Here is a 23,002-nt window from a genome sequence, read left to right as displayed (position 1 = left end):
TGCATTTTTAATTTCCCTGAAGACCTTCATTTTCAAATATGGCTCTCCAATTTGGTTCCGTTATGCATCTTTGCTCAGTAGAGATCTATACAAAGGTTGATGAAGCTATTAAAAATCCCATTTTAAAGGTTTTTGCTTTGATTTTGGGATTGCTGTGAATTATGCTTTATTTCTGGGGAATAGAAGTCCGTCTTAGGGAGAAACACATCTCTTTGTATATCTGAGTTCTCAACCACGTAGAATGTCAACTTTAGCATATTTGGGGACAAAAAAGGCACCTATGACCCTGTGCCCAATAAAATTGTGAAGCCAGAAGAAGAGCCAGCTCAGTTCAATGGAACAAGCATTTATTATGTGCCTTCTGTGTGCCAGGAGAGAGAATATTCCACATAAGGGTTTGCTCCAGTGTGTGCTTGAGTAGAGACGGCTGTGCTTAACCTTGGTTCCAGTTCATATTAAAGTCTACATTAAAAATTGCCCCCATTTAAGTAGCATTTTAGTGTTCAGAAAGGAATTTCCATAATTTTATCATTTGCCTTTCACAATTGCCCTGTTGAGTTTGCCTGTCACCTTCCCTATGAGCCTGGGAGGTCTTTGATGGGGTTGGGGGGACATGTATCTACCTTTCTTTGCATCCCTAGTACTTAGCCTAGTGCCTGACTATAAGGGTTTAATAGTTGACCAGTTAATACACATTTATTAAGCACCTACTATGTGCCGGGTCTGTGCCAAGCACTAAGAATACAAAGAAGGAGTTGCTGCCTACAAGGAGCTTACAGTCTAATGGTGGAGATAACCCATAAAGATTCAGACAAGATAAACTGGAGATAATCACTAGAATTAAATGCTTTTTGATAAATTGACTGACATTGGAGAAGAACCATGACTTAGCAGATAAAGAACTGGTCTTGGAGACAGAAACGGCTTGATTCTGGTCCCTTTTCTAGCACATACTGGCTGTGTGATCTGGGCAGATTCTTAATGGCCCTTAAAGAGTGGCCACACAACTCTCCAAGACTATTAGTTGCAAAGAAGGTGCTGATCTGAAGTGGTAGAGGGACTCTGCTCACTTGGGAGTTCTCTGTACCAATGATTCCACAGATCTAATCCTTGTCCCTGTTACAGACATGGAAACTATCACTGAAAAGGGAGTGATTCATTTAGGGTGACTCAGCCAATCCATGTCAGAGGTAGAATTTGAACCCAGGTCCCAAGTCCATTGATGTTTCCCTTACAACACTTGGCTCTATGCTTTGTTAAACGGCTTCCATCTTTAGGTAATAGAGACTGAATAGATTAGAAAACTGTTGGGCAATCTAAATTCTTAGCTGTTGTTTATCTATTTTAAAAAATATTCCATATAAGAAGAAGTCTGTTCTAAAGGAAGAAATATGCAAAAGCCTGCACAGCTGCACAGTGTACTACAATCCTAGCTTGGACACTTCTTGGCTGTGTAACATTGGAGAGGCTACCTAACCTCTCTGAGTCTCAAGCTCCTCATCTGTCAAATGGGCATAATAATTCTTATACTGCCTAATCCAGTTTGTGGGATTGTTGATGGAAGGTCCCACCATGGGGGAGATTTTGCGTGACATTTTCCACGCAAATGTAATAATTAAATGCACCTGCTGTCTCAATAGCCATCAGCCACAGACGAATCTGGTGCTATAGGATTTGTTCTTTTAAATATGGTCTGTGGTGGCTGCTTTAATTATGTTGATTTTTTTTAATGTTAAAAATAAATGATCAGAATAACTTTTTCATGTGCAGACAGTTTGGAATATTGTGAAGAGTTCTGGATATGAATCCAAAGAGCTTCCTATTTGTTCTCTATTTGACCTTGCCAAATCATTGAACCTTTCTGGGCCTCAGTTTCCTCATTTTGTAAAGTGAGAAGGATGGGCTAGGTTTCCTTCAAGATTCTCTGCATCTCTAGGTCCTCACTTCCACATGAATATGGGTTTTTAAAAATTATCAAACTTGTGATTTCATCAGCATTGGGAGATCTCCATGAGGCACTTTCCCTACTTTTTCTGTAGCTTCCAGTCTTTGAGAGGTTTTTGAGATAGTGAGAGGTTCACTTACCAAAGATGCCGTAGCTCGTGTGGAGCAGAGGTGAGCCTTGGACCCAGGTCAGCCTGCCTCTGAGGTCAGCTCAGGATTCATTACATCATGCTGCCTCTTTCTGAGTGTGTGAGTGTGAGTGTGTGTGTGTGTGTGTGTGTGTGAGAGAGAGAGAGAGAGTATGAGTGTGTATGAATGTGTTTGAATATGTGTGTGAGTGTGTATAAGTATGTGTGTGTGAGTGTGTGTAAGAGAGAGTATGACTGTGTGTGAATGTGTTTGAATATGTGTGTGTGAGAGTGTGTGTTTCAGAGAGAGTGTGTGTGTGTTTGAATATGTGTGTGTATGTGTGTATGAGAATGTATAAGGGGATATGTGTGAGTGTGTGTGAGAGAGAGTGTATGAGTGTGTGTGAGTGTATTTGAATATGTGTGTGTGTATGTTTGAATATGTGTGTGTATGTGTGTGTGTGTGAGAGTGTATAAGTGGATGTGTGTGAGTGTGTGTGTGTACAGGACGGGTATTTCTATATTTCTTTTTTCTTTCTTTTTTTTTAGTATTTCTGTATTTCTTTTTTTAGTATTTCTATAGTTCTTTTATTATTTCTATATTTCTTTTTTAGTATGTCTATATTTCTTTTTTTAGAATTTCTATTTCTTATTTTAGTATTTCTATCTTTCTTTCTTTCTTTCTCTCTTTCTCTCTTTCTCTCTTTCTCTCCTTCCTTCCTTCCTTCCTTCCTTCCTTCCTTCCTTCCTTCCTTCCTTCCTTCCTTCCTTCCTTCCTTCCTTCCTTCCTTCCTTCCTTCCTTCTTTCTTTCTTCTTTCTTTCTTTCTTTCTTTCTTTCTTTCTTTCTCTTTCTTTCTTTCTTTCTTTCTTTCTTTCTTTCTTTCTTTCTTTCTTTCTTTCTTTCTTTCTTTCTTTCTTCCTTTCTTCCTTCCTTCCTTCCTTCCTTCCTTCCTTCCTTCCTTCCTTCCTTCCTTCCTTCCTTCCTCCTTCCTTCCTTCCTTCCTTCCTTCCTTCCTTCCTTTCTCTTTCTTTCTTTCTTTCTTTTCTTTCTTTTCTTTCTTCTTTCTTTCTTTCTTTCTTTCTTTCTTTCTTTCTTTCTTTCTTTCTTTCTTTCTTTCTTTCTTTCTTTCTCCTTCCTTCCTTCCTTCCTTCCTTTCCTTCCTTCCTTCCTTCCTTCCTCCTTCCTTCCTTCCTTCCTTCCTTCCTTCCTTCCTTTCTTCTTCTTTCTTTCTTTCTTTCTTTCTTTCTGTCTTTCTTTCTGTCTCTCCTTCCTTCCTTCCTTCCTTCCTTCCTTCCTTCCTTCCTTCCTTCCTTCCTTCCTTCCTTCCTTCCTTCCTTCCTTCCTTCCTTCCTTCCTTCCTTCCTTCCTTCCTTCCTTTCTTTCTTTCTTTCTTTCTTTCTTTCTTTCTTCCTCTCTCTCCTCTCTCTCCTCTCTCTCTCTCTCTCTCTCTCTCTCTCTCTCTCTCTCTCTCTCTCTCTCTCTCTCTTTCTCTCTTTCTCTCTTTCTTTCTTTTCTATATTTTTTAAATAGTATTTCTATATTTCAGGAGTATGAACCGCACCTAACAGTGTGCTGATGGTAGTGAGATGCACCCATAGAGAAGGCTGCTGGGTAAACTCGCACTTCCTGGCCAGTGGAATTCTCTTCTTGGGGTCATGCACCTTGCCGCGTGTGCTCCCTTGGCTGTCTGTCTTTCTGCACCTATCTGTTGGTGCATGCCTCTCTGTGCTCCTGGTCAGACGTGTGGTCTCGCATTGTTCCAATCCCTCCAGTGTTGCTCTCAGTGGTGGGGGGAGGGGTGTAGCAATCTGCATTTACTGACCGCCTCCTTCCCTGCTTCCATTTCTATAATTTTATCGTTTGCAAAGACTATATACATTATCTCATTTGGCCCTGACATTAGCCCTTAGCCTCATTTTACAGATGAGAAAACTGAGGCTCTGAAACATTGAGTGATTTGCCCATGCTCACACAGATAATGACTGTCAGAGGTGAAAGAACTAAGAATTTGAATTTTTGGTACCCAGCTTCAAATCCTACATGTACCTCTTTACCTCTTACTTCCTGTGTGACCTTGAATCGAACTGATCAATTAACCTTTCTGGATGTCATTTTCTCATCTGCAAAATGGTTGACTAGCCTCAAAGATCACTTTAAACTCTACATCTATAGTTATTTTTTTTCAAATATTATTTCAAATTTAGTTTCATTACCTAATATGTCACCCTTCCTCTCAGATATGGACTTAAATAATAGCTTCGTAGACTTAGAGCTAGAGGAAACACAGATGGCATCTGTGCCGACCCCTTCACTTTACAGATTAATGAACTGGAGCACAGTGAGGTGAAATGATTGCACAAGCTCCCAGTAAATGGAGCTGGCATTGCTGGGATTCAAATTCGAGTCCTCTGATTCTCAATCCTGAGCCTTTCACTCCCTGCTAGGCTGCCTTCCTGATAGATCTGTCACAGGACGTGAAGAATATAAAGAAGCTTGTACGCTTTAAAGGGTATGATATACATTATATATGGATCTTCTATCTACATCTAAATCATCTGTATCTGTATCTGTCTGTGTCTGTGTCTGTATACATAGCTGTGTCTACATCTACATCTTTGTGTATGTGTCTGTGTCTATGTCTATGCCTGTCAATGTCTTTCCTATTCTGATATTTCATTATGGAGTGGAGGTGACCTTGTATTCTCTAAGGCCATGTCAGGAGAATACAAATTTTCTAACATCATACCAGTTGAAAAGACTTCAAATAATGGTGTGTTTATATACTGTACACCTGTCATCCAAGGACAAGGTTGTACGAAAATGCATTTCTTGAAGTATGACCCCCAGGTGATGAATTTTTAGGCTGTAGCAATGTATGGAATGTAGAGCAGCTGTTATCTCTGTCAATGGCAGATGAAGCCACAGAGATGAAATCAGGTATCTTATGAAGTATCAAAGTGGACTGTTTAACATTTTATTGGATAAAGGTGTTAAGGACATGTTTATCAAAATGGGAGCTGACACAGAGCTGGAAGGGCTGCGTACCACACTGGGGGACACAATCAGGATCCATGATTTCAGCAGGCTCTTAGAACAGTTAGGCTGATTCTCATGAGATAGAATTTGGTAAGGATAAGTGTCTCTCACTGGAGCTCCCAACATAGACTCTACAAATATGAGATGGAATAAGATTCATTAGCAGTTTGTCTGAGAACAGATCTGGGGTTTTAGAAGACTCTCTCAGCTCAACATGAGTCAGCTATATGATATGGCAGCCAATAAGCTTATGGCGCTTGTACTACATTGAAAGGGGCAGAGCTTGCCCAAATAAGTAGGTGGTAATGCTGCTGTCCTCTGCCCTGGTCAGGCTATATCTAGAAAGTTGTGTTCGGTTTGGGCGCACCATATTTTAGGAAGGACACTGATAAACTGGAGGGCACCCAGGGGAAGGCAACCAGAATGTGAAGAGCCTTGAGGCGGAGCCATATAAGGGTCTATTTAAGTATCTCTTGGGTGTATTTAGCCTGGAGAAGCAAACATGACAGCCATGTTCAAGTATGTAAAAAACTGTTGTATTCTACTTAGCCCCAACCACTAGCATCAAGAGCCATGGCTGGACATAACCAAAAAGGCCAGCTAAGCTTTTCATAAGACAATGAGCGTCTAGAGTTGACTAGAACACTTAGAGGGTGGTCATGTGCCTCTATACTTCAGTCATTGGTGAGAAAGAGCTACCAGAGATGCCTGTAAATCATGAAGAAAAAAAAGTGGGATGCTTTAGAGACCTGGTTAAACCAAGGATGCCATGCTCACCTTTCCTACACCATCACAGATGTGGGTATAAGGTTGCTGAATATGCTTAGGGGTACCATGTGGGTTTTGCATAAATAATTCCAAAATCTACTTTAAGGTTGGGAGAAAAAAAAAGAAATGGATGCTTTTGTATGTTATATGAAGAGAGGCAGTGTGGTATAAATGGTTAGAGTGCTAAAATTATTCAGGAAGACCCAGGTTCGAATCTTGCCTCTAAAACTTGTTAGCTGCTATTAGACAAATCATTTTATGTCTTACAGTTTCAATTTCCCTCATCTGTAAAATGGGGGTGGTAATGTCCTCTACTTCATAGTTGTTGCAAGGGACAAATGAAATAAATTATATTTCAAACTTTAAAGAAACATGTAATTTATTATGTATATAAATAATAGCACTATTTTATATACCTGAGAGGCACTTAGGAAAGATATTGATTATCACATAGCTTCAGTGTTGGGATTATTCCTAGGGGACTTGTATCTGATAAATGAAGACTTCTTCTCCAATGTGCTGGAGCAGGGGTCAGCCAGCCTTCACTTGAAGAGCTCTGTCCAGGGAGGAGGCGTCACCACCTCTAGGAAGCCCACTGTGTTTGGGGGACGTGTGAGTAATTAAAATTTTATTTCTCCCTAACATCAAACCCGTGTTAGTCTCTGCAGTTTCCCTCATTTGTTGCTGGTTCTGTCCTTGGGGACTGAGCAGAACAAAGCTAATCATCCTTCTTCCATGGGCCAGGCCTTCAAACACTGGGTGACGGCTGTCATTCATTCCTCTTTCTCTGCGGAAACAGCCTTGATTCTTTCAGGAGCCCATCAGCGTGAACTCAAGTCCCTAGCTGATGATTTTGATCCAGTTCTATGAATTTAGTTCTCAGTCGCTTGGAAGAAAGAACCACAGCTCAGTAGCTGGACTTGGCATTTTCCATTTCTTCATTCATGCAGAGATTTTTCTCTTTCCCCCTCCCTAGAACTGTTCTCTGAGGTAGGCAGGGAATTCCAGTTATCATCTCCATTTTATGCTCTGACTGGCTCTTCCAGAGTACGGCTGGCTACATCACCCCACAGAGTTCTAGGGGTGGCCTTGAGGTGTTAGGGGTATTGTCTCAGGCCTCCATTCTGGCAGTCCCCTTCATTATTAACCACCAGGACTTAACACCCCAGTTTCATTTAACTAATTAACATCAGTTAGGACATTTACTATGAAGAGACAGCAAAAGCAGAGCTTATAAACATTTTCCCCTGGCACCTGAAGCAGGCCTCTCCCCTCTACCGCCTTAGTCTCTGAGGGAGTAAGTCTCCACTTAATGAACTTTCTACATTGACCTTGCTGAATTTGCTTTCAAGTACTGCCCAGCCCCTGAATGAGTCTGCCTCTCCGCCACTACTGACCTGGGGCCAGAAGGTCATTCCTTGGAGCCTTGATGCTTGACGTGATGACCACAAACCTGGGCAAGGATTCTGCTCCTGGACCTCCTGATAGCTCACCTTCTGACATTTCATGGCTTACAAGGTCATGGCCATCTCAAATCTCCCTCACCTAAAACAGGACAGAATTAATGTAAACAAACAACCGAGGCCTTGCCCATGCTGGCCTTAGGTTGGGATTGCTCAAGGCCTCTCCCTTTACAGCATTGTCTCACTAGAGCTCAGCCTGGAAGGAAAAAATGACTGACCAAAGGATTGGCCCTGACTCCCGAATGCCTCTTGAATGTACCCCAGTTCTGGAGACTTGCCCATTCGCAAATCCACCCATCCATCATGTGGTTAGCAGACCAGAACCAGTTGCAGTCTGTCTGTGCATGGTCCCACTCAGGGAGCAAGGCGGAAGCCGGCTCCCTGGCCTCTTCCATTTAGGGGAGGCATCAGCCCCTACGTTGCACACAAATGGAGTAATAGAAGCTTAGGGGAGGTGAGGGACTCATTTGAGGCTACATAGTTGGTACAGGAGCTAGAATTTGAACCCACAGCTATTGGCCGCAGCGCTTCTGCTGTCCCTTTCTTCATAATAACTCAGGTCGTTACAGCACTTTCTGATTTACAAAGTACTCTTCAAACTTAATTTTTTTTTTTGGCTAAGCAATGGGGTTAAGTGACTTGCCCAGTGTCACACAGCTAGTAAGTGTTATGTGTCTGAGGCCGGATTTGAACCCAGGTCCTCCTGAATCCAGGGCCGGTGCTCTATCCACTGCACCACCTAGCTGCCCCCAAACTTAAATTTTCATTACTGAAATTGGATGCATTTTTTTTTTCATGCTTTAGAAATGGCTCTCTGAATAAACAAGGCCTTTCGAAGACCACATGGGAAACTTTGTAGTTTTTGGCAAAAGTTTTCCCTGGGCAGTCGATTGAGTTAATGAACTAACATCTGAAGAGATGTAAAAGCCAATACTCCAGGCCAGTTTTTGGTTTGGTGTCTGCAGAGTTCTATTGAATTTATTGCCTGAAAACAAAAGTGTGCTCTTGTATGCTTCCGTTTCCCGATGATCGGGTCCTGGGGGGCTGTAAAGTTTCTTCTCTGTGAGCAGTTAAACTAGAGTGTGATTGGTTAGAAAACAAGCAAGAATGCACACACAGGCCTAGCCTTTCCATAGAAGGATGAGGCCTGCCAGAAAGAAAACCTGGGTTTTCCCAGTTGCCGTCTACCCAACCCTAGGCCGAGCATCGTGCCATCTAGGTATTCTGTTTCTCTGCCGCCCTCTTTAGAGGGTGAGTGGGCTAGGCGAGGAGCTGTAACTAATGACATCAGCTGCAAGAATGCGTGGCTTTCAGCAAAATATGTACTTCATTATGGATTTTGTAACGTTCACCAAGTTCGTGCTTTATAAAGGAAGCAAGATTGTTTATAGCAGCTGCCGCCATGTTTAAGCTTCCAGGAGCATGTCAACCCGAGTCACCCAGGCTGATGACCTCTGGGGTCATCCTCACCTCCTCTGATTTGCTTGCCCCCATATATGTGTCCCATTGACAACCTGACCTCGACTTGTTTCTGCCTTTGCATCTCTTGTGTGTACCCTCTCTTTTCCACTCACATAGGAATGGCTTTCGCTGAAGCCTTCCTCACCTCTCACTGTCTCACCCTGGCTACTGCAGGAGCCTTCAGACTGGTCTCCCTGCCTGACATCTCTCCCCACCCTAATCCATCCTCCACTGAGCTGCCAAAGTGATTTTCCTAAAGTATAGGTCTGGCCATATCACCTCCTACTCAGGAAATGCCATGGCCCCCTGTTGTCTGTTTCTAGGATATAATATGAAGTTCTTTGTTTAACATTGACTGTTCTTCATAACTGACCCTGTCTCCTTTTCCTGTCTCCCTGTGCTAGCCTCCTCTCCGCATGGGTTGTGCTCTAACTTTACTGACCTTCTGGCTGTCACACGTACATGACCCTCCATCTCCTGAATGTATACATAGATGGGTAAAGCCAGCAACCCTCTTTTTTGAATGGGGAGATTTATTTTATCCCTTGTTTTCACTGTATACTTTAAGACCCAGAAGTCCAGCTTTGTTTTTGTTCTTGTTTCTTATAAAGTGCTCCATACAGACAATCCAAGGAAATCTTAATTTAAAATAATTTTCTACCACACTTGGAGGACAGTTTACATTTTTTTTTGCTATTGTAATTCATAATCTGACAAGTTTTTTAAAGCATGCTTGGCCATGGATTTTATGACCGATGATTAAAAACAAAATCTGTGTTGTTGTAAATAACATGGTTATGTGTGGCATTCCCCTTTCTCTCCTCCTCTTGAAGTATGACTTGTTTTTCCAAATGTGCACAGCCCTGCATATTTCTTCTGAGAAGCGGCCTTCACTTTTTCCTGAGGATTTGTGACTTAATCCCAGGCTGGGCCCCCGTGGGTGTAGACCCCTCCATGCAAACACTGCCTATTTCTGTGGAAATCAAAGGTCTCCTCTTGATCAGGCCCTGGCTAATCTGCTGCTGAACTCCCCCTCCCAGAGGGAGAATCTGGCTCAGGATTCTTTCTGTATGGCTTTCAGGTTGCACCCCATCAGTGAACCTTTTGCTACCGCAGTAGAAGTAAATGTTTAAGTTGGAAAAAGCCACATATTTGTAAAATGAAATCATCATTGCTATAGGGCAAGGGAGTGATAGTTCTCTTTGACAAATGGGGGGCCAGGAGAGGGACTCCTGTGAAAACGGTCTCCATATAGTCTTCATTTGGCTCAGTGAGAATCTCAAGGTTCTCAATATGCATCATCACATTTATTAAAAAATGATCCGAAAGACAGTGTGGTACCGTGGATGGAATCTCGCTGGCCTCAAAGCGAAGAGAACCTGGCTTCCAGTCCTTCTGACACATGCTGGTTGGGTGATCCTGGGCAAATCTCTGCGTTCTGGGAAACTAAATAAAGTAGAGAAGATGCTGATTTTCGTTAGTAGAAGTAGTCCCTTCGCCCAAGAGTGTCCCGTGCCAAGGAAATCGTAGTCCAGTGTCTCTTCCTTTGTAAAAAGGTGGCTGAACCTATCCCATTTTTTATTCATTTTTCAACTTATGCTCTTCACAGTTGTTGAGATGGCATTCCTAAACCATAGATCTCCCCCTGCCTTTTTTAAACTTATATTTACTTATTTTAAAAAATTTGAAATGCTATTTTATTTTTTCCAATTAGGTGTAAAGGTAGTTTTCAACATTCATTTGATAAGATTTTGAGTTAGATTTTTAGTTCCAATTTTTCCCCCTCCCTCTTTCTTCTCCCCCCTCCCCAAGATGGCAAGCAATCTGATTTAGGTTATACATGTGCAATCATATTAAACATATTTCCACATTAGTCTTAACATTAATTTTTTAAAACGTTGAGTTCTAGATTCTTTCCCTTCCTCTAGTCCCTTCCCCACCCAGCGAGAAGGCAAGCGATATATCAGTTATACATATGAAATCATGCAAAACTTTTTTCCATATTAGCCCTATTGCATAAAAGCAGGAAAAATGAAGAAAATGAGAAAATTATACTTCACTTTACACTTAGAATTCATCAGTTCTTCCTGTGGATGTGAATACCATTTTTCATCCTGAATTCTTTGGGATTGTCTTGGATTTATTGTACTGATGAGAAGAGCTAAGTCTATCAAAGTTGGTCATCGTATGATATTGCTGTTACTGGTTCTGTTCACTTCACTCAGCATCAGTCCATACAAGTCTTTCCAGGTTTTTCTCAAGTCTGCCTGCTCATCATTTCTTTTTTCTCATTTTTTGGCTCGTCAATGGGGTTAGGTGACTTGCCCAGGGTCACACAGCCAGTAAGTGTTATGTGTCTGAGCCCAAATTTGAACTCTGGTCCTGCTGAATCCAGGGCTGGTGCTCTATCCACTGTGCCACCTAGCTGCCCCCTGCTCATCATTTCTTGTAGCACAATAGTATTCCATTACATTCATATACCACCACTTGTTCAGCCATTCTCCAGTTGATGGGTATCCTCTCCATTTCCAATTCTAGGCCACCACAAAAAGAGCTGCTATCCATAATTTTGGACAAATAGGTCCTTTTCCCTTTTCTTTGATCTCCTTGGGGTACAGACCTAGTTAACCACAGGTCTTTTCAAATGACTTAACATATGGAAAGTGTTTCGCAACCTTTAAGCGCTATAGGAATGTTTAGCTATGGTTCTCGTTGTTGTGACAACAACAGTAATTGTTCTTTTTCTTCTTCTTATTGTTGTCACTCTGCTACCTAGAAGTCTTCAGTGGCTTCCCATTGCCCGAGGATAAAATATGGCTGCCCACCCATCTGTGATGTGGTTAGCAGAGCACACGTAGGTGTAAAAGCTTTCCTTAATATGATTGCTTTGGCCGTACTGGCCTGTTAGTGGTTCCTCCATGTTTTATCTCCCACCTTATCCAGGGTGTGCTCCTTCCTTGTCCTTACCTTCCAGACTTCCTGGCTTCTTTGTAAACACAGCTCAGGGCCTGCCTTCCATACTGGGCTGCTCATTTCTCAAAACAACAAAATGCATCTTCTCAATTCAAATCAACCAACATTAAGTGCCCGCTATAGATGTCAGACGTGGCTGTGGGCACTGAGAATACCAAGGCACAAACTAAATAATTCCTGCCCTCAGGGAGCTTGCATTCCACCTAGAGAGGAAACAAATAAATAATTACAACATAATTCCATTAGAATTAGAAAATAAATAATTAGAAAATAATTCTAAGTGTGAGTGAATGACCTTGACTCCGGAGCTCAGGAAAGGCCTGAGCTGTACTTTGAAGGGAGCTGGGAACTCTGGGAGGCAGAGAAGGGCAGGGAATGTGTTGCAGAGACCAGGGCTACTGGGAGAAATGGATTGAGGTGGGATGGAAATGGGATGTCACATATGGGAAGAGTCCACAGGCCAGTTCGACTTAAACGGAAGACACATGAAGATGAGTATTGATGAAAGTGGATTAGAGTTATGGGAAGAGGGGAAGAACCTGATTGTGGAGGGCTTTTGATACCCTGGAATTTTTTCATATTTCCACATTTGTCTTTGCTTCTTCAGTGCCCAGCCCTGGCTCTTTTATATATGAAGGGCTAAATATATATTCCTTGAGTTAAATCGAGTTGACATGGTCTGAACTGAATGAAAGTAAGAGATGCAATGGTCTTTTGCTGAAGGATGAAGGGATCAATGCCTTGTCCCATGCATGGGCCTTGTGTGATCACATCTCATGTTGATTCCTCACTCCCCGAAGGAAGGACCTCCTCTCCTGGACATTTTTCTCTGCTTATGCCTCACTCCAGTCAGCTGTCCATCTTCGTGGTTAGTCTGAGCTGTGAGGGAGGGAGTGGCTAAGAAGATAGGATCTATAGAGTGGGACAATTATGTACCTAAACACAGAAATGGAAAAAAAGGGCTTTGAATCAGTCATAAATGTGCATGGGCCAGTACTTCTAGACTGAGCACTCTCCAGGTCCCATGGCTTCTTTAGAAGCACAAGCCACTGCCTGGGTAGACATGCACAGGTCACATCACGGGCACCCAAAAGAGAGACAACTATCACATACAGCTTTGAAATCTGAAAGATCTGGGTTCAAGTACTGGGTCACCCTCAAGTAGTGTGACTCTGGTTGAGATGCTTAACCTCTAGGTGCCTTGGGCAGCTCTCAAAGACTGTAAGCCACAGGTGAGTTACCAGTTTGTGTTGGTGAAAGGGGTTTCCATACTGGGAGTTTCCTGTGCTGATGAAATCAGAGGTCCAACCTCCCTCTCACTCCTTCCGGACCCTCAAAGTGAGGCCAAGATCATGATGAACATTGGTATTTTTACGTTCAGTTACTGGCCTCCAGTTACTGCTGGATGAAGTAGGATAATGTGGTAGATAATCTAGTAGGCCTGGAGTCAGGAAGACCTGAGTTCAAATCCGACCTCAGATACTTGTTAGCTCTCTGACCCTGGGAAAGTCACTTCACCGCTGCCTGCCTCAGTTTACTTAATTGTAAAATGAGAATAAGACCGTCCACCTCTCAGGGTTGTTGTGAGAATCAAGTGAGGAGATGTTTGTGAAATGCTTAGCATGGTACCTGGAGCACAGCAGGTGCTTAATGCACGCTTTTTGGTTGATTGACTGACCCTCGTGTTCCATTCCTCACTGTTAGGCACACTCCATTGCATCGCATGACCCGGTCAAGGAAGGACCCTTTGCCAGGAGCTGTCCGTCTCCCCCCCCTTCCCAGACTGGCTCTCATCCGTCCTTCCTGGCTGATCCGTCACCACCCTCTCTCATATACACTCTGCTTTCCAAATGCTTTGGCTGATCCGATGCCCCCTTTTTGTGCCATCCTGACTCCCACCTCCATACCTTTGCACAGGCTGGGTCCCCCCCGCCCCATGCTTGGATCGTAGATTTTAAAGAGTCTTTGTCATTCCTCAGATCATTCTAAAATGAGGAAAACATGGCCCATAGAGGTTAAATAACCTGTCCAAGGTCAGGCAGGTGGGAAAAGGGGCAGGCTTCCAACCCAAGTTCTCTGACTCCCAGTCCCAACCTCTTTGCAGTGTGCTGCCTCTGAATGTTTTCCTGTCAGGTATTTCTGTGCCTGTTATAACCTCCGGCTCTCTCCTTGGCTCAGCTCACAGACCCCCCTCCAAGAGGCTTTCCCCATCTCTTCCCATTGTTAAGACTCCTACTACCTAGGATTACTTGGAATATACATACACACACACAGACACACACACACACACACAAGCACACATATACATATTTGTATTACATGTATACGTATATACATCTATGCACATCATACACATATTTATACACGTATGTACATAGATACGTATTTATCTTTGAGTTGCTTCTACTGTCTTAGATTTTTGGCAGTGGCTGTGTCCGTGTTGTGTTTTTCTCCCCAGTAGTAATGTTAATAAATGTTTGAAGCCATCGAAGGAAATCGGTGGGAACTCAGAGAGAGGATGCCTCAAGATTAGCACACACATAGCTCCTTTTTTTGCAGAGAGGTGAGGGGCTGTGGGTGTGGAAAACTGCATATACCATCAGACTTGGTGGGGAGACTAATGACTTTCACTAATCTGTTTCCCCTAAGACCTTTTATTCTCCTTTCTTAAGGTGATGGCTTATTGTTTAGCCAAAAGGTGGGGACATATTTAGAAATGAAGATGACATGAAAATGAAAGATAGCATAAAAGATTTTTAAAGAAGAGAAAAATTTTGAAAAGAAAAATAAATTCTCTAGGTAGGACTGACTGCTGATATTTACCTAGAGGCATCTGTGGGCCTGTCCTCACTCTTTGTAACTTGGTGTGATGACTGCATCCTGTGTGAACAAAGACTTTGGGGGGGGGGTTGCCTGGAGGAGAACACAGATCTCAGCCTATCCATTGCTATTTTTTTTTTCCACCCAAAGGTAATTTTTAGGTAATAACTCACACATGTGGGACCTGGGGAATCCTTAGGGGGCAATCACGTTCAACATGCATCAAAAGAAATAGTTCACTTAAACCAACTCTCCCCATCTAGAATAATTACTGCAAGTTTACTCTGAGATACGCTCAAAAAAGGTTAGTTTGGAGGGCGTCTGCAAATCAAGGCCCCTGTCAGCTTGACATCAATAACCTCTTTCTAATAGATGTTAGGGTTTCAGCACATCGCAGTGCCTAGGAGCCAACCAGGGCATGGGGACTTTTTTTTTTTGAAATGTCCATTTTGACTTATTGCTTGTGCCCCAGACTTTGCTAAATTGTGTATTCAAACACTCCAGATTAAGTAAGTGGCAATCAATGACACGGGCAATGATTTAGATGGAAATTCAGCAAAATAAGCTCTCCATCCCCAAAGCTGTTCCGATTTACAGCATGGGGCAAGCTGGCTTGTGAAAGTTATGACATTTTAAATGCTTTTTGTTGTCATTACGTTTCCCATGCATATCCTGCTGTTTCCTGAATATATGAAGTAGGTATGGTGGAGTAGTGTATCAAGTGCTGGGCAGGGAGTAAGACCTGGCTTCAGACCCTAGCTGTGTCTGCCACGTATTGGAGATGGGAACCAGAAAAAAAAGTCCTTTCACCTCTCTGGGCCTCAGTTTCCTCATCTGTAGCAAATGGGGAGCGGTTAGATTTGAAGTCAGACAGTTTGGCATGCAGGATTTAGAGTCAAAAGTTGTGGATTCATTTTTAGCCTTTCCTTCTCGCTGCCTTTTCAGTGACCTTGGACAAGTGATTGCCTCATTCTGGGCCTCAGTTTCCTCATCTGTAAGATAAGGTTATTGGACTCGATATTTTCTGAGATCCCCTCAGCTTTATATCAATGGTATATTGATATCTATATCTATGATCTATAGTAATTGTGATGAACTTGGCCCAGTGCCTGGCCTATAGTAAGCACTATATAAATGTTAGCTCTGATTATTATTATTATCATTATTATTGTTATTATTATATCTAGCTACTGTAGCTGTTTAGTCATTCACCTATAGATCATCACCTTTTAAATGTCCAGCTCTTTGATCCTACGGAAGTGCCGTTATTAATATTTTGATGTAGATAGGACTCTTCTTTTGATCCTTGGCATTCTTGGAGTATATGCCTAGCAGGGGAATCTCTGGACCAAAGAATGTGTCCATTTTAGGCACATATTTAAGGGAGGAGGGGAGGAGCACAATTCCAGATTGCTCTCCAGAGTGGTTGGACCAGCTCCTAGCTGCACTGACAGGGAGCTTGTGTGCCTCCAAAACGGACTGCGCCCATCTTTGGGCATTTTTGCCACTTGGTTGGGTGGAGGTTGTTTTGATTCATATTCCCCTTTTATTGGTGACTATTTTGTTGTTGGATTGTTCTTTCACATGCTTGTTAATGGGTTGAGATCTCTTTGTTTATCTCTCTTGATTATTTCTCTGTTGGGGAATGGCTTTTAGCTTTATGTATTTCTGTTAGTTGCCCACATATTTCAGATGTCAGACCCATGCAATACCCATTTAAATAACTGTTATGGAATTTATGCACAATTTAGTGTCCTTCTTCAAATCCCCTCTCATCCTCATCCCACATAAGCTTGAAAGTTGTGGGTTTGTTTTTATAATACCCGGCTTCTAACCTAGGGCATGGCACCTCCTCCATCCCCTCAGGATGCTTAATAAATACCTTCATAATAAGATTGGACAGAACAGAGCACAGCAGAAGAGAGCTTTAGATGGAATTAATGAAATGTGGTAGATGTAAAGAAATTATTTTTGCCTTCATCTCTCTCTCTCTCTCTCTCACACACACACACACAGACACACACACGCACATGCACATACACACACACACACACACACATAAAATACTCTGTGACTCCAGGGTAGGAAAAGATTTCAGTAACTCAGTGGATGGGTCAGAGTCAAAATGGGCCTGGCTGAACAGATCTCGGCACTCCTCAATCCTGGCACCCTAGTTGTTTTAACGTTGTGCCTCATTTTATCAGCCATGAAATGGCCAATCCAGGCACAAGGATTCTTATTTTAGCCCAACCCTCATCACCTGGCAGTGTCTGTTATGGAAATGGAGTTGTTCTGATCTTACATTCTTCTAGCTAGCTGTAAAGCAGGAATAACGCCACCCCACCCCCACCAATTAAATGTGAGCTCCTTGAGGGCAAGGATCTGTTTTTGGTCTTGGTCTCCTCTGCATTCAGCACCCCACCTGTCACATAGTAAGTGCTTAATAAATGCGCATTCCTCTGACTAATTCAAATCTCACCTTTGACCAGGACTGTGTAACCACCAATCCTGCTGACCTCCCTAAACCTTAGTTTCTGGCTCTGTAAAAAGGAAATGATCCCACCTGAGGATTCAACCCAACCCTGGATGGCAGAATCTCAAATGAGATAATGTCTATAGAGGGTTTTGTAAACCATAAGGTGCTATAGAAATGCCAAACACCATCAATTCTTAGTAGTGCTGGTTAGGGTCTTAGTAGTTGTAAATTTGAAGTAATTTGAAGGAAATTTGAAGAAGGGAATGTCTTGATGACTGGGAAGACTTCATGGAGGAGGTAGAAACTCAGTGTAGCCTTGAAGGAAGAGAAGGATTCTGAGAGATGGAGGTGAAGGAGGAGGGCACTTTAGGTATGGGGGTGAACAGAGGCAAGACCCAGAATGTTGGGTTTAGAGGACAGTTTGGTGTTTAGCTTTGGCTGGGATATAGGGATGAAGATGAGGAATGTGGAGTGGGTCTAATGAGGTAGACTGGGTCCAGATTGGGCCCAGGGAAAGGTCACAAATGTCAAGGGAGGAGTGTGTCTTATCACTGAGGTGATCAAGAGTCGTTGAATGTTCTTAAGTGAGGGGGTGGTAAGCTGGATGTGAGAAGAAATCCTCCCAAATCCTTCAGGGAGGGGCATAAACTCATGGAGGATGCAGGAACAGGAACCAACTGGCAGGCCTGTTGCTCACTACCTAGTTCGGGTCCCAGATTTGGGGCAGACTTTAGATGGGATCTGTGCCTAAGAGTGGCATTCTAGGGTGAAGAGTGTCATGCATCTTGGGCTGTGTGCCAAGCAAGGAACATATTCAGAAGCAAGCTGCAGCTCTGTGGCTTGTACAAGAGCACAAGATGGTCCCAGTTCCAGGTTCTCGCTCAGGATGAACCTGGGTGAGAGTTGCAGACCAAAGGGAAAGTTCTGTTACTCTGAATCCATAGAACTTTCCAGCTGGCTGATAGTTTCTGGGTCCAACAGCAGTCTACCCAAATTCCAACTTGAGCAAGCTCTCAGGCCTGTTGCTCAGCCCCAAAGCCAGGTCAGGAACATACGGACCAAGGAGGACAGTGAGCAGACTTTGCTGTGGATTAAACCACTTTGGGAGAATTGAAAGCTTAAGTCCCTACTCTGAGGTATCCTTGAGATCTTGGACTAAGACCATACTCTAATACCCCAAGAAATCAGAAGCAAGACTAGCCCAGACTTTCCCTCCAGACACAATCAGAGTCTGGCCCAAACATGAAGTCCAAAATTAGAAGGTAGGCTAGAAGGATAAGCAAACAGACAAACAAAATTCCACCATGAAAAGTTATTATGATGAGAGGGACACTCAAGACGTAAATCCAGAAGAGAATGGCTCTAAAATACCTAGCACAAAAACCTCAAAGAAAAACACAAGCTTGGGCACAAATTCAACTAGAATTCTTAGAGGCAATGAAGCAAGAATTTTAGAAAATAAAGTTTAGAAATATTTTTATAAAGGAGATGAGAATACTAGGGAAAATAGAAAAAAAAGGAGATCTGTAGAAGAAAGAATTGGAAAAGGAATTAAAGCTTGGCACAAGAGGAATAAAACCTTGCTAAAGCTGCAAACTCTGAAAATTCTAATGGACCAAATAAAAGCTTTCATAAGGCTACAAGGAAAATTTAAAAACAAAGTCAAAAGACTGAAAAAAAGAAAATGTTACCTTGTAGCAAAAATAAATGACCTGGAAAAATATTTAGAAATAATCTAAGAATTACTGGACTATCTGGAAGTCATGACCTATTAAAAAGTCTGGACATATTTTTAAGAAATCTTTTAAAAAAAAAAAGCCCAGATCTCTTAGAACCAGAAGACAAAGATGGCATCAATCACTTCCTGAAAGAAATCCCTAAATGAAAACTCCAAGGAATGTGATGGCCAAAATCCAGAACTTTCAGGTCAAAGAAAATATATTGCAAGCATCTAGAAAGGAAAACAAAAACAAAACAAAACAAAACAAAAAAACCTTGAGGACCCTCAGTCCAGATCACACATAATCTAGGAGCTGCCTCTAATAATAATTAAAAAAAAGCAGAGAGCTTAGAATATAATATTCTAAGCCAAGTATAGCTTTTTGAGCAAAACTGAATATAGTCCTAATGGGGAAAAAATGGATTTTTAAGTAATAGAATACTTCTAAGCATTCTTGGAGAGAAGACCAGAGCTACATAGAAACTTGGAAGTGCAAACAAAGGAGTCAAGAGAAACAACAACAACAAAAAAGATTAATATGAATGAATGATAATGAAGCATTAAAAAGGATAAACTGCTTACATTATAATATGGGCTGGTTCAGTTATTTTTCAGTCATATCCAAGTCTTTGTGACCCCTTTTGGGGTTTTCTTGGCAGAGATACTGGAGTGGTTTGCCATTTCTTTCTCCCTATCGTTTTACAGATGAGGAACTGAAGCAAACAGGGTTAAGTGACTTGCCCAGGGTCACACAGCTACTAAGTGCCTGAGGCCATATTTGAACTCAGGAAGAGGAGTCTTCCTAACTCCAGACCTGGCACTCTATCCACTATACCCCCTAGCAGCCCAGTAACATGAGGAGCTGATACATGTGTTCCCTCTGAATCCTATCATTAGTTTCATAGGGGTCCAGTTAGACAGAGGACCTAAGAGTTGTTCTTGTCTTGATGATCTTAAAAAGAAGAATGGAAAGGGAGTGAAAGAGAGTAAGGAAGAGGAAGGTTGGGGAAAAGTATCTCACATAACTGGTGTTTGTGAATAGAAACCTATAGAAGCAAGAAGGAAGGGGTATGGTAAGTGGCTGGTATTTCAACCTCAATTTCATCTAAATTGGTCAAAGGAGGAAGGGATACACACACAGCTGGCTGCAGAAATACATTTCACTCAATGAGGAAATAAGAAGGAGAAATGAAAAGGGAAAAGGGGGAATTAGAACTCAATGATGAAGGGAATGGTTTCAGAGAAACCTGGGAAGATATGTATGAACTGATTCAGAGTGAAGTGAGCAGAACCAGGAGAACACTTTAAAGATAAACAACTTTGAAGGATTTAGAAGCTCTAATCAGTGTAATGACCAACCATGATTCCAGAGACTAAGGATGAAGTATGCTACTCATCTCCTGGAATAGAGATGAAGGCCTGGCCTTGGACAAAGTGCTGGATGATATTAAAGTCCCTCTCCTGAGAATTCCTAGCTTTGTATTGTAAGTCGTGTAACCTTGCTAAGTCTCATTTCCTTATCTGTATAATGGAGACAGTAATATTTACTTCTTGGGGTTTTTAGGAGGGGCCAGTACAATCACATATGCAAAGAATTTTGTAAACTTTCAAGCGTTCTATAAACACCAGCTATTGTTATTAGAACAGACCGTGATGTCTTTCTCTGAGTTTCTGGGATTCTGGGCTACTTGGGACACTTACGGTATGACATTCAATCTCAGTTTTTATCTCCATAACATTTGCTAACCAGCAGTGGTGGGATACTTCAAGGGCAGCAGGTAGTCCAGTTGGGGTTTCAGGGTTGTTATTATTAGAGAGGTCCCAGTGAGGAATTTCCTTTACCAGGATAGGTTGGAAGGAGCCCTCTCTACAACTTGTACTCTCAGTGAATTACCTGGATGCTGACGAGTTAAAGGACCTTCCCAGGGTCACAGAGCCTCTGGGTTGGAGGTCAGGCTTGAATCCAGGTTTTCCTGAGTCCATTCACTATGCCATGGCAAATTAATCCAGAATTTCACTTGAGTGTCATTTATAATAAGCAGGATTACTGTCTTTCTAAACACCAATGATAAGATATTGGGAAGGGGTGTGTGTGTGTGTGTGTGTGTGTGTGTGTGTGTGTGTGTGAGTGTGTGTGTGTGTGTGAGTGTGTGTGTGTGTGCACACGCATGTGCATGTGTGCAGTAATCCAGATCCAGAAATGACTCCATGTTTCCCAAGCAATAGGAAGCTGATTTCTTAAAAAGCTCTCCCTGTCCCATTTAGTGCCCATTTGTCCTCTCTCTTTCCTGGCTGTTGCAGTCCACGCTGGCTGTTGATGTTGGTGCATTAAGTTACTGGTGAGCTGTCAGGCCCACTTAGGCATGTGGAGAATGAAGCACACAGCTTTCCTGTGTCATTACACACAGATTGCTTTTCGTTGGGTTGCAGGTTTTGGGCTCTGAAAGGGCCCTTGTGAAGAATTAGAAAACCATGAATTTGATCATGTGAGCTGGTGTACAATATCCTTGAATGTGGGCCCCTCCAAACCCGACCCCAATCAGAAATGTGCCTTTAAGTTCTCAATGAAGTGGCCCTCTCCTGACCTGTTTTAATGATGGGTTTGCTCTTTTACTAATCTACCAAGGTTATTTTTTTTTCTTCTTACCCCAGTCCAGGCTTGCAGCCTTTCTCCACTGTGGCCAAGTGGTTGTATGTAATGCTTCCCTTTACAGGTTAATCCCACTGGTGGATCCCACACATCTGTCCTGTGAGACCAGGGTGGTGGTCAGGATTTGTCAGCTCATCTTTACTGCTTAGGAATGCTTTGGGATTTTCCTCTCCATCATCTATAGCATAAAAGGCTTCTATTGTGGTTTCCACTCCAAAAGTTGTGTTCCCTCTCCACCTACTCCCAACACGTGAATTAGGGTTGCATCTTTTCCTTTGGAATGATGAAGTGATAAATACATAGCTGTATCTCAGTAGAGATTGACTTGCATGGTTTCATTAATAACCATACATGTCTAAGGAGGGCTGTATGGTTTACAAAATGCTTTTCTCATAACAGCTTACCAGGATGAGCAGAGTAATCAAGACCGTCTACATTTTATAGATGAGGAAGCCAAGACTCATTCATTGAACCAGTTAATCAACATAAAGAGTTACTGATTCCCTGCTATGTTCCAGGCGTCCACTGAGGAGTAGAAAGACTGAAATAAGACAGTCCTTACTCTCAAGAAGCTGACTTTTTCTTCTCTCCTCCCCTCCCCTTCTCTCCTCTCTCCTCTCCTTTCCTCCTTTCTCCTCTCCACTCCTTTCCACTTCACTTCTTTCTGAAAAAAAAATACATAGTATTTTATTTTTTTCCCCAATTACATGTCAAGACAATTTTTGGTACTCATTTTTTTAAGATTTTGAATTCCAATTTTTTTTCCCTTTCTCCCTCCCCTCCTCTTTTCTGAAAATGACAGGCAATTTCATATAGGTTATACATGTGCTATCATATAAAACATATTTCCATATTAATCACAGTTGTGAGAGAAGAAATAGTTCAAAAGGAAAAAAAATATACCACAAAAACAATAAAGTAAGTGAAAAAAATGCTTCCATCTGCATTCAGAGTCCATCAGTTCTTTATCTGGATGTGGATAGAATTTTCCTTCTTGAGTCCCTTGTACTTGTCTTAGATCAATGTATGGCTGAGAAGAGCTGAGTCATTTATAGTTGATCATCACACAATGTTGCTGATACTGTGTACAATGTTTTCCTGGTTCTGCTCATTTCATTTTGCATCAGTTCATGCAAGTCTTTTCAGGTTTTTCTGAAATCTGCCTGTTTATAATTTCTTTTTTTTCCTTTTTATTCTTTTTTATTTCTCGCACTTAATATTATTTTAGTTTTTCCAATTACATGTACAGATAGTTTTCAACATTCACTTTTATAAGATTTCAAGTTCCAAATTTTTTTCTCCCTCCCTCCTCTCACTCCTACCCCAGATGGCATGCAATCTGTTATAGGCTATACATGTACAATCCTATTAGGTATATTTCCACATTAGTCATATTGTGAAGGAAGAATCAGAGCAAGGTAAAAACCATGAGAAAGAAAAAAAAAAGAGGAAATAGAATGCTTTGATCTGCATTCAGACTCCATAGCTCTTTCTCTGAATGTAGATTAACATTTTCCATCGTGAGTCTTTTGGAATTGTCTTAGATCCTTGCATTGCTGAA

The 23,002-nt window shown here is 42.0% G+C and overlaps 1 protein-coding gene across 6 annotated transcripts in view; it reads left to right on the top strand.

Annotated features, from left to right (window-relative positions):
* Positions 1–23,002, top strand: part of ERC2 (ELKS/RAB6-interacting/CAST family member 2) — a 1,023,879-nt gene that overhangs the window by 483,033 nt on the left and 517,844 nt on the right. The window lies entirely within an intron of this gene.

This window comes from Phascolarctos cinereus, unplaced genomic scaffold (genome assembly GCF_003287225.1).
Source record: "Phascolarctos cinereus isolate Bilbo 61053 unplaced genomic scaffold, phaCin_HiC Scaffold_4;HRSCAF=312, whole genome shotgun sequence".
NCBI classification, from domain to species: domain Eukaryota; kingdom Metazoa; phylum Chordata; class Mammalia; order Diprotodontia; family Phascolarctidae; genus Phascolarctos; species Phascolarctos cinereus.
This window is presented reverse-complemented; position numbering and strand designations above follow the sequence as displayed.